Raw genomic sequence first — 12,587 nt, forward strand, 5'->3', positions numbered from 1 at the left:
AAACACGCAGAAAGAGCGAAAATTGGCGACTTAAGTGACGCATCACTTAAATAGTCAAATGATATCCGATTGTCAAACGGATTGTGCCGTTGCAATTGGAGCTATCCGTTTGGCAATTGGAGCTTCAGATTCACCTAAAAGAGAGCCCCTCACAGTCAAATCAGGCGGAAATGATCAAAATCAATGATTGGTACCTAAAAATGACACGCAACACTGCCGAAACGACAACCGGTCGCAAAGCAGACTCCGCCATCGCATTCAGAACATCCGATTCATCTAAAATTGAATATAATTTTGCTCAATGAAAATCGTGCAAGGAAATTATCTCATATCTCGAAGCGACAAGGCGTAGATTTGAAGAAAAAGGCGTGCAAATCAAAGCAACAACACATAATTTTGAGACGTGTGAACTTCTATTTTATTTCTATTATTATTATTATTATTATTATTATTATTTTGAAAAAATTATGGGCATTTTCGCCTGTTTCATTAAAATGAACTAGTTACAAGTAAGTAAAGGAACTGTAAAGAAAAAATCAAGCAAAAGCTCAGTCCAGCTAATCAGGGAAGAAAAACAAAACTTCCCAATTCAAAAAACCTACAGAAGTAAATAAACAGAGAAAAATAGAGAAGAAAAACGCAGGAGGAGGGAGGCAAACAAGTCGGGCGTTTATTATTATTGTTATTATTAAAAAAAAATATACTTCGTACGTTCTGCACTGACGCCGTCGTTTCCCGTGAATTCTGTAAAAATTATGCTAATTTTTGTATTCGGGACCTTTCGCTTCTCCTCCTGTAAATCCTGCAGGTCTCGCCTAGATCGCGCCTCTATTCGCATTGATAAAATGAGAACGAACAGACTCCCTGAAGGTTTTTCTTCAATTCTACGCTCAACGCCCGACTTCACGACCTTCTCCTCCCGGCTCTCTCACTCAAAACCCCTTCAACCATCAATTCTGACATCCATTGCCTCCACTCTATCAAAGAGACCCACAGTTTCTTGTCCCGAAGCTTCAGCCAATCTCCTGCTCCAGGCGATCACAACAGACCCTTTTCTTCCCTGTACGTGAAGATCGGTTGAACCCCAGGCCACCAAACTCCCATCCGTCACCCGCAAGCCGTCCGACTCTCACCCAACTACACACGAGTATCCCGATCCATCTACTCATCAAACATCCCAGCCGACTCGCCTATACCCGATCCCCACAATAGCCGATCGACTGCCATCCACACATACTTGGCCTCCCTGTCTTCTGATCCCGCATCACTACTGCCCACCTCACAAGATCTGTCCTGATCGGACCTTCCTCGATCCTAAACCCCAACAAGCCAATCGAACACCCGAACTCCAGAGCCCAAAACTAATCTCAATCCCGCTTCCTTCCTCAATCCATGACTCCCTATCAACCCGGATTCCAGCTCACGTGAACAGGCTGAACTCCCACAAGCCGCCAAAGACCACCTAAGCCGCCTTTTGTTTATCCCTCCTCATGCCTTCATTGCCTTGATTGGCCATCAATGCTGATTTTTGGTAAAGCTAGAAGAGCAAAATCATTGTGAATTCAGCTCAAAGACACAATCAATACAAAAGTATGTGAATATTATGATTCATTCATGAAGTTGTTTCTCAGAAATTTAAAACAAGCTTTGTGGTCATCAATGCTGATTTTTGGTAAAGCTAGCTAGAAGAGCAAAATCATTGTTCTATAATAGTATCGCTATTTAAGCCATTGGGACAAACATTATGTATGCACAATATCATCAAGAAGCAGCTCGATCATTGGCAGATGATATCATATCTGAATTCAGCTCATGTCTTTGAGTAATCCAAAAAAAAAAAATATCATCATAGTGCCTACCTATAACTATGTGGAGCTCAGGACATCAAACTACTTAAAGATGATATCTTATCAGCATGTACCGTTCAAAGCAAAGGATAACTAAAACAAGAGCTGAAAAGAGGAAACAATTAACTGTCTATCAATCAATACTTCATAACCAAACAATGTGCTGGAAGAGATGAAGTAATAATATGAGTCATTTGAAAATGGAAAGCTGGGAAATACGATGAATGCTTCCTCAATTTAAAAGCAGCCATTAACTTTTAAATTAGCTCAAGAAATAGATCCTTAATGATCAAATCTTGTCAAGCATCTCAAATACTCATAAAAGAAAATATCATTGATTCTGGATTGTTCATATCTAGCAACTATGTTCTTTTCTTCAAAAAATTAGCAATTTGAAATAATTCGCTAATGGCTGTAAGGGAATTCGCTTGATAAGGAGATATTTGATAATCCAACAACCATTTTCTCTTTGCCTTACCAATACATGCTAGAATGTGTATAACATTTTTCACGCTTACTTTGCAAGAGGAAATAGAGTTTTCCCTGGCTTGAACTCTCTGATTTTCTGCTCGGCAATCCTCCGCGTCGGCTTCCTTCTGCTCGACAATCCTCCACCTACGGTCTTGATTTGACCGACCGCCGCTCATTCGACCTCGTCAAATCCACCTGCACCGACGAGTCCGGCTTCACCTGAGCGAAACAAGAACGACCTGCTACCTTCGTCCGACCTCCTCCCGCAAGCAAACGAGCCCAAACCTGTCCGTCCGCCGCCGCCGCCCGCCTGTGGAATGTCATCATTATATGCGTTAATTTTAAAGGCTAATTAGATGTAAAAGTAGCGATGGTTTTTTCTGCTCTGCTAGGGTTCCGCCGACGCTTCTTCTTGGATGAGATTTGAGGGCTTTCCTCTCCGTTTAAGGCTCAGGTATCTTTTTTTACCTGTTGTTGATGGCTCGCCTTTGCGATCCCAGTTTTTTGAGGGCTTCCGCGCCTCTATCTTTTAAGGAAGCTTTAGCTGGTTCTTCGTCCTCTTTCCCTGATTTAAAGGTCTCTTCTCATCGTGACTTGCCGGCTTTATTTATTTCTGAGGAAGAGGTGCGGTCTCTCGTTGAACCCTTCAAATTTGCTTTAGTTGGCCGATTTCTGGGTAGATGACCTTCGGTCGACGCTATTCGGAAGTTCTGCTTCAATTTAAAGTTGTTAGGTGATTTTTCGGTAACAGTTCTCAATCATCGGAATGTCTTGATCAAATTGGTGAATGATTTTGATTATTGCCGGATTTTTTCTCATATATCTTATTTTGTTCAAAATTGTTATATAAAAGTTGTAAAATGGTCTCCAAACTTGGACGTTGAGGTGGATTCTCCTATTGTGCCTATATGGGTTTATTTCCCCCTGCTTAGGCCTCATCTATTCTCTCCTAGGATTCTTCTTGGTTTAGATTCAATTTTTGGTCGTCCTCTCAAGTCGGATTTGGCGACTGCGTCTGGATCTCGCCCGTCTATGAGTCATATACTTGTTGAAATGGATGTTACCAAAAAACATGCTGAGAAGATTTGGGTTGGTTCGGTGGAATTAGGCTATGTTCAAAATGTAACTTTTGATGACATTCCTCATTTCTGTTTACACTGTAATTCTTTAGGTCATCTTAAGGATTCTTGTCATATCTTGCATCCCTCTCTTAAAGTTTCTAAAAATGTTGTTGTTCCGTGCGGGACAACGGATTTGATTGTCCCTGTTGATGCGAATTTTTTGATATCCCTGGGGTGGATACTGTTGTGCTGGATGTTGGTGTCAATAATTCGATGGCTGCTGCTACTGTGTTGTCACCTAATGTCTCTCCTTTTATTCCTTTGTTGGACGGTTTTGGTCATATGGAAGGTGGTGTTGCTTTGGTCCCCACTGTGCACTGTGAGAACTCCTCATGTGTGGTGGCTCCTTTGATTTTGAATAGGGCTGCAAGCGAACCAAACGTTCGACGAGCTACTCGTTGTTCGGTTCGATTAAAGCTCGTTTGTGATCGTTTAATTAACTAAACAAACAAACTTGAAAAATATTTTAAATACTCGATTCTTAAATAAACAAACTTGAACACTAATGCGTTCAGCTCATTTATGTTCGTGAACATGAACAAGCTCGACATTAAGCTTGATATGAAGCTCGATTCGTGTTCGATTTTGAACTCGTGAATAAGCTCGTTTGTGGACGTTGAATTCACCTCATTGGACTGTCCGTGCGTGGCTTAGGGGGTAATGGTAGCCTCGGCCGAGTTCTGAGCTCGACTTTTACTTTTTATTTTTCTCTATCTTTGTTTCTTTTTATATTTTGGGTCGTGGACTGTTGTAACCTCCTCTCCTTATTTTAATATAGTTTTCATTAAAAAAAAAAGTCAAATCGAGCTAAAAGGACAAGTGCCCTCCCCTACCTCCCCTCACTGGGAGAGGATATCGGGAGGTTGCCCAAATTTTCTCGAAAATTCTAAATTTAAGTGGATTTCGGAGAACATTCAATTGAACCATTTAAAATTTGATATTTTAATTGATTGAAATGAAACTCTAACTAACTAATTCACTATATAGTTTGTATAATCAGTTATTCTAAATAAATTCAAACTGCAACCAACTTGGATAATTGAACAACTCAATAATTAAAAAAGCTTAACTAAGAGCTAATTATATTAAAAATAATTGTAATTTAATTAACTAATCATTTAAATCCAAATCAGAGAGCCTAAATTAACTAAATTATAACAGCAACTTTAATCTCAAAGATTAATTTAAAACTCAAGCATAATAATTAACCTAAAATTCAATTAACCAATCAATTAATTAGTAATTTAAAACCCATATGATTTAAAATCCAACATTGAAAAAATTCAATTAATTGATAAATTAAAACAATTAATTTAAAGCATTTACATTAAAATTAGAAAATTTAACTCAATTAAAACTCAAAATTAATTAAATAAAATTCAATTCAATTCAATTAATGAGCTCTTAAATTTAATAAAACATAAAAATAAAAAAAAAACTTTAAAATAACATCAATTTGAGCGATGAATTTTAATTTAAAATTTAAATCAAAATTAATTAAAAAATTTTAAAATACTCTTTTTAATTAGAAAGCGACAACTTAAAATTTAACTTAAAACCCAATTAAAATTTAACTTAAAACCCAATTAATTAATCTAATTAATGCATTTAAAATAAAATAAAATGCATAAAAATGCTTCCAATAATTCAACCTATGTATAAACTAATCAACTCACATCTCTCCGACCACGTATCTCACACATAACAACTCATTGGGCAACTCTCAAAATAAAACTCAAGCTCCCTGAGACCCTCAATAGTAGCTCATGCATCTACTTGTAGGCTTCTTGAACTATTAGATACGAGTACCTGCAAGTAAACAAACAAAAGTCAACACATCAATAAATAAGATTAAATTAATGCTGAAAGTAATAAACTAACTACTACATGCAAAACAAAGTGCTAAAAGTAGAGTAACAAACTATTGTAGTATGAAAAAACTATGAGCACTAAACAAACAACAAGCACACAACTAAAAGTTAGGGTAGAAAACAAATTGATTGCAAATAAGTATTAAAACTACAGTCTAGTGTCAAAACTAGCAAACAACTTTAAATACATAGGCTACTTTTAAGCTAAGTTGTAAGACGCACGCATTAGGGGACTTCTAAATGAACGACCTTATATCCAAAACTCAAAGCATGGGCAGCCTTGTTTATATGAATTAGGTTGTAAAACTCACAATCCGAGATTTCTAATAGAAGTCATAAGTTTGACCTCTGAGAGAAATGTTTAGGTAAAAACATAATCTTAGACCCCTCATTCGGGCAGCCTTGTTTATAAGAACTAGGTTATAAGACCCACTAACCAGCAACTTTCAAATGAAAGCTGAAATCTGACTTTAGGGGAAATCTTTAGGTAAAAATGACCTAATCCATAATTAACCAACTGATAACTTCTAATATAAGCCGTAAGTCCAACCTTTGAGGGAATTAATGTTTAGTTAATAACATAACCCTAGACCTTTCACTCAAGCATCTTAGTTTATTGGGCTAGGTTGTAAGCCCCACCATACGGGCCATTTAGCTTATAGAGCTAAGTCATAAGACCCATCATCATGCTACTTATAATAGAAGTCATAGGACTCACTCATACCCAAAATCTTCGGACCACCTCTAATTAAGGTTGTGAGTACCACTATTAATGCTACTTTAAAATGAAATCCGTAAGTACCTATCCAAATCCAATCACACATGTAACTCTTAATCAGAGCCATAAGCTCCAACCCAAACCAAACTAAATTAAATCCATATTTATCCACTTCAGTTTACTTGGTATCCCTTAGATGAGGCAACCTATGGCTGCTAACCAGATTCCATGGACTGTACAATCAATAGTTATTAGTGTTGTTAGACTGAACCCACAGTATATCCGGGACAACAGAATCATGGAATTTTGATTGGTTGTACCTTCATATCCCCGTTATTAAGATTAAAACACTATTACACATGTCCACACACCTTGCATGAATTAAGCATATTTCATCCTTAATTGAAAGTGCTCTTTTATGTGTTGGGAGGGGTAATTAACTATAAGGACTTTAACTCATAGAAAGTATAACTCAAATATAAATAAATGCTGACACTACTCTTAGAAAAATCTGGTTAAATGTTAAATCCAATCTACCTCCAGAAAAATAAGGAGACCTTCATCTTGTGAGAGCGAGGTTCATGCCAAACAATATTTTTCCAGAGTGAACATCCAAAGACCTACAAGCTCCTTCTACTGCTACCACTACCTCCTCTAATCAATAAACCAAACTTCATTCACACTATCAACTACACACATAACCTTTCTTTTCGGTATACAGCATTCCACTCCTCCATAACAGCAGCCACTCACACTGCTTACTCCTTCATAACAACATGTTTTCTTATTACCCTTAATTATTATTATTAATTATTATTATTAAGTAGTATTATTAGTTATTATTATTATTATTATTATTATTATTCACTCAAGCATCTTAATTTATTGGGCTAGGTTGTAAGCCCCACCATATGAGCCACTTAGCTTATAGATCTAGGTCATAAGACCCATCATCAGGCTACTTCTAATGGAAGCCATATGACTCACTCATACCCAAAACCTTCTGACCACCTCTAATAAAGGTTGTAAGTACCACTATTAAGGCTACTTTAAAATGAAAGCCGTAAGTATCTATCCAAATCCAATCACACGGGTAACTCTTAATCAGAGCTATAAGCCCCAACCCAAACCAAACTAAATTAAAATCCATATTTATCCACTTCAGTTTACTTGGTATCCCTTAGAGGAGGCAACCTATGGCTACTAACTAGATTCCATGGACTGTACAATCAATAGTTATTAGTGTTGGTAGACTGAAACCCATGGTATATCCGGAACAATGGAATCATGGGATTTTGATTGGTTGTACCTTCATCCCCCCATTACTAAGATTAAAACACTATTGCACATGTCCACACAACTTGCATGAATTATGCATATTTCATACTTAATTGAAAGTGCTCTTTTAATGTGTTGTGAGGGGTAATTAACTATAAAGACTTTAGCTCATAGAAAGTAGAACCCAAATATAAATAAATGCTAACACTACTCTTACGGAAAATTTGGTTAAATGTTAAATCCAATCTACCTCCAGAAAAATAAGGAGACCTTCATCTTGTGAGAGCGAGGTTCATGCCAAACAATATTTTTCGAGAGTGAACATCCACATACCTACAAGCTCCTTCTACTGCTACCACTACCTCCTCTAATCAATAATCCAAACTTCATTCACACTACCAACTACACGCATAACCTTTCTTCTCTGTATACAGCATTCCACTCCTCCATAACAGCAGTCACTCGCGCTGCCTTACTCCTCCTTCATAACAACATGTTTTCTTATTACCCTTAATTATTATTATTATTAATTACTATTATTAAGTAGTATTATTAGTTATTATTATTATTATTATTATTATTATTATCATCATCATCATTATCCTTGGAATTATTATTATTATTACTATTTAAAGAGAAAGATGAAAGAGAAAAAAGAGAGAAGTTTCCAAAAAAGAAAAGTGAGAAAAGAGAAAAAGAAAAGAAGAAAAGAAAAAGAAAAAAAAAGGAAATTTTGAGCATTTTTTGTTGCCGTCGTTGCCTCAACGTTATCTCTACCAACTCTATCTAAGGTATAATGCTCCAAACACAAAAAAAACTCCAAATCCTATTTTTAGCATGGCACACCGAGGGGGCCACCAATGCACGCTTTTCTTAGCATGGTGGGAGGGAACCCAATGTGATGCTTGCAATGTTTCTAGTAAGCCTTGTGCACACTTTTTTTAGTGCGGTGGGGTAAAACCTAAGTACCCATGTAAGAGTTTTAATGCTTGCATAAAAAAATGCATTTTTAAATAGGTACCCTTGAAGACCAATGCACGCTTTGTTTGGCATGGTGGGATTGAAGACCACGACTGTGGTGTCGCATGACGCAGACATGCACGTCTTTCTTGACGTGGTGGGAAGACTAAAACTCTCCAAATTTCTCCTAAATGAAGGAGATACCAGAAGGCTACCAAATTTTCCAATAAACAAGGACCAAACTTAAACAAAATATAGGGAATTGAACATACAAATTGGAACATAAGGAAAAAGACATAAGCAAAATTGAAAGGGAACAAAACTTGTAAGTTAATAAATAGATAATCAAACCTAATGTTTAAAATAAAAATGTAAATCATTAAAAGATAAAAATCAAATGTGAACATGTAAGGAATGACTCATGGCGGGCAAATTCTTTAGATATAATCAACTCACAAACAAATATATCAGTTTATTATGAACACTGAGAGTCAAAGCACAATGAATGAATTGAACACATCAAAATTGCCTGCAATTGATGATGTTCCATATAGGTATATGTATGAAGCATGCAATAAATGCCAATATATTCATTCAATCAATAGTATTTAGTGTCATGCAAACACATCGATCCTATACGAGCAAAGTCAATTGAATTGCAACAACAACTCGCTTACAGGCAATTACAAAAGGGAGCGTGCAAAATAATTTACCCACAAGCACCAATAAGGAGAGATATATGCAATGAGCACCACGACACATTCATAAGTAAGATATAGAACTAGCTCACAAACAGTGTAATTGAAATCAGCATTGGGCAATGACCGTCCTAATGATGATAATAAGCAACTTGCAACCAACGCGATAGAGCTTTTTCAAACACAAACAAAGATATTGTAATGAGCACAACATAAGATCTATCATCAAAAGTGGAAAATTCATACAAGCACCTATAAGCAATGGTAGAAGACTTGTCATGCACAGTAGTCCACCTACGAGTGATGATGAACAACATGCAATGAACGTTATGACATATCTACATCAACAACAATTCAACTTCAAGCAAACATAGTGATTCCCCCACAAGCAAAGTGGGTCAATATACAATGAACATGATTATTAATGCATTTGATGAAGTTTGAAGTACATGAGGTTTGCGCATAGTCAATACCATTCAACTCCAAACACCACTTGCTTACAAATAAAGATCAAATAGTCGATGTGCAATGAATGTAGTAGGATTCCTACTGTGATGCTCCAGAATTAAAATTGGAAGAATTATTCTTTTAATCTTTTAATAAATAACAATTATAGTTGTCTAATATCATCTATCAGTAATAAACAACAAAATCAGGTTCTATAATTTATTTTCTCAAAAGTCATGTACGCTACTCATGATATACACAATTATATTATAACTACTATGTTCTGAGTACAAAAGGATAGCTAAAACAAAAACAAAAAACTTGAACCTAAAGGAATCCTGACACCTACAGTTGGCGCAAATCAACATGTGAACAAATATATCAATCCCCATGAACACTAAAGGTTGATATATCATGAAAGTAGTAATCTACCAACCAACATATAGAGGGAGATTAGCGATGAATATAGTACATCTGACACTCAATGTTAACTTGTAGAGGAATATATTAACTCTCAAGCAAACAATAGTGCTCCCTACAAACACCAACAAGAAGCTATGATAGATGTAATACAAGTATGGTAAATCCCCTGTGAACATAGATACACACAATATACTATTTATATGCAAGCACAATAACCATGTAATGAATATGAGCTCTTATGAGCAGATATAAGAGATTATTCATACACACAGCAATCTGTCTACGAGCTAAGATGATAATTTATGAATGCTTATTGAAAGTGTATATGTGAATTCAACAAATCTTGCATGTCACGACATCATACCTGTATAATAGCATATATTTTGGAGCTCTTGTGTTATTTATTAAAAGATAAAAGAAAATTCTTCCAACTTAGACTATGGGGCATTATATCCTAGAAGAAACAACTGGTGGCCCGTAGCGCAGTGCTACGAACTACCTACAAGAAAAATATACGTTGAATGCAATTCACATGCATGGAACAATAGATGACTTTAATCGTCTATTGATGGCGCACAACCAACGAACAAATCCAAAAAATCTTACAATGCACAATAGCTCTCATGTTAGAAATAATATGTGACTTGTAACGCAATGCTACAGCCCACCTATATGCGTCATTGGAAGATTCATGCTGAATGTTGTTACTCTTAATATAATGGTTGGTGGCTCCTAAATATCTAATATTGGAGAATCAAGAATGTTAAACAAAGCTTGTAATGCATAATAACTTACCCATAAGAGGCAACAAGCAACCCGTAATGCAACACTACGATTCACCTGTAAGTAGAAGCACATAATTTATAGTAAAAAATGTGGGCCATTGTTAAATGAGGTAGAAAATTTAAGACGCCAGATTGTCTCGCCAAATAAATTACCTCACTTGCAAGCAATAGATGGAAGGCTCCTGATACGTGGTATGACTCATTTGTAAGCAGAAGTGCACTCCAACAAACTAAGTATGAAGAAAATGACAACATGTAAAAGACAAAAATGAGCATAACCACACTGGCAAGGCACGACAAATGAGGCCTGACACGCTGCTAAATAATGTCACTAGATTCACAACAAATGTATAAGCGAACAAAAGGCATTTGCAGGCTATTAAATAAAATTTTTCAATAGATCATACTTGAATATTGCAAAAGCACCCCTATGCATTGAAATGAGCACAAATTCATTCACATTAAGCATATACATATAAGAAAACATAAGACACAACATGCAAGCGTGATTAAGCAATGCTCAAATGTATATGCTAATATATATATATATATATATATATATAGTACATTAAATATTACATTTTCTTTGGCAATTTTAAACGTAGTACTTCTTTAGGTATTAGCCATTTATCGATGACATATACCTTTAACAATTCAGGTTTAATTTTCCACCAATTTTTTGGTGTGGAATGATTGGTCTTCTCAGCACCAGGACCAATTCTCCTTCTTGAAATACTCGAGGGCGCATAATCCGATCAAAGAATTTCACCATTCTTCCTCGGTAGATTTCAAAGTTTTATTGAGCTTGTAGTCTGATCTCATCGAGTGCATCAAGTTCTTCCATTCGTAAACGCGCATTTTGTTCTTAAGTGAGATTGTTCTGTATTGCTACCTAGAGTGATAGTAGTTTAATCTCCAATGGCCAAAATGATGTCTAATCGCAAAGTGGACTTTGTCATTGAATTTAGAACATTTGAGTCACCTAAAAATGATTGTAATTTTACCCAATGAACCTCACACCAGAAAATTGGTGCAAATCTCGAGGCAAATCAAGGTAGAAATTCTTTATGTGTATTTTTTCATTATAAAATAATAAAAATAATAACATCCTTATTAATAACCATAAAATTAAAATAAAAAAAACCTCTCGTACCTGTTCTGCGCTGGTTACATTCGCTTCCCTGATTTTTCGCTCGAATCTTTGCATATCGGATTCAAAGCAATCCGAAATTCTCTCATTTTGATCCATGCTCTACTCACACTAATAAAATGATTTGGAAATGAAGAGCATTGTTTTTCTTCTATTCATACACTCTCTATTAAACTCTGTACAATCACGTATCGTCTACCTCACACTAATCTGAATCCAGGCCACTCGAACAACCTCACAGCTCCCATCTGACCTCAACCAAACATCCTGAACCAAGCAGATCTGACATCCTACATCAGACCCAAACTCACCCACGACCTCTGCTATCTGATTCCTAACTATCATGAACACTGACCAGCTCGCATGCTTACGTAAGCTCTCGATCTGAACTCATTTCCGATCTCCATAGCCCTCTACGTACCAACCAACTTCATGTAGTTGATTCCTCCTCTATCCATTCAAACTCTGATCCCATGCACTACAACAAGCCTTTACTCCACCACACCTATTATTTGACACAATACTCAAAGATGATTTACCTCCCTCTCAGTCGAATCCACCGGCCTCCTACTCCCAACTATAACTCTGTTACAACAGCCAAACAACTCCTTCAGCCATTGGACCGAACCAGTAGTTCAGCTAAACTCATCCTCCTCTCAAATTCCTACACTAAACCCATCTCCTCTAAGAAGCCCACTAAGCCTCAATCCACTGAACCATCTTCAATAGAAATAAATTATTCCCCTCCCTCTATTATTATTATTATCATTTATTATTATTAACTATTATTATTAATTACTCACTACCAAAAAATAGAG

This window comes from Dendrobium catenatum, unplaced genomic scaffold (genome assembly GCF_001605985.2).
Source record: "Dendrobium catenatum unplaced genomic scaffold, ASM160598v2 fragScaff_scaffold_1023, whole genome shotgun sequence".
Taxonomy (NCBI): domain Eukaryota; kingdom Viridiplantae; phylum Streptophyta; class Magnoliopsida; order Asparagales; family Orchidaceae; genus Dendrobium; species Dendrobium catenatum.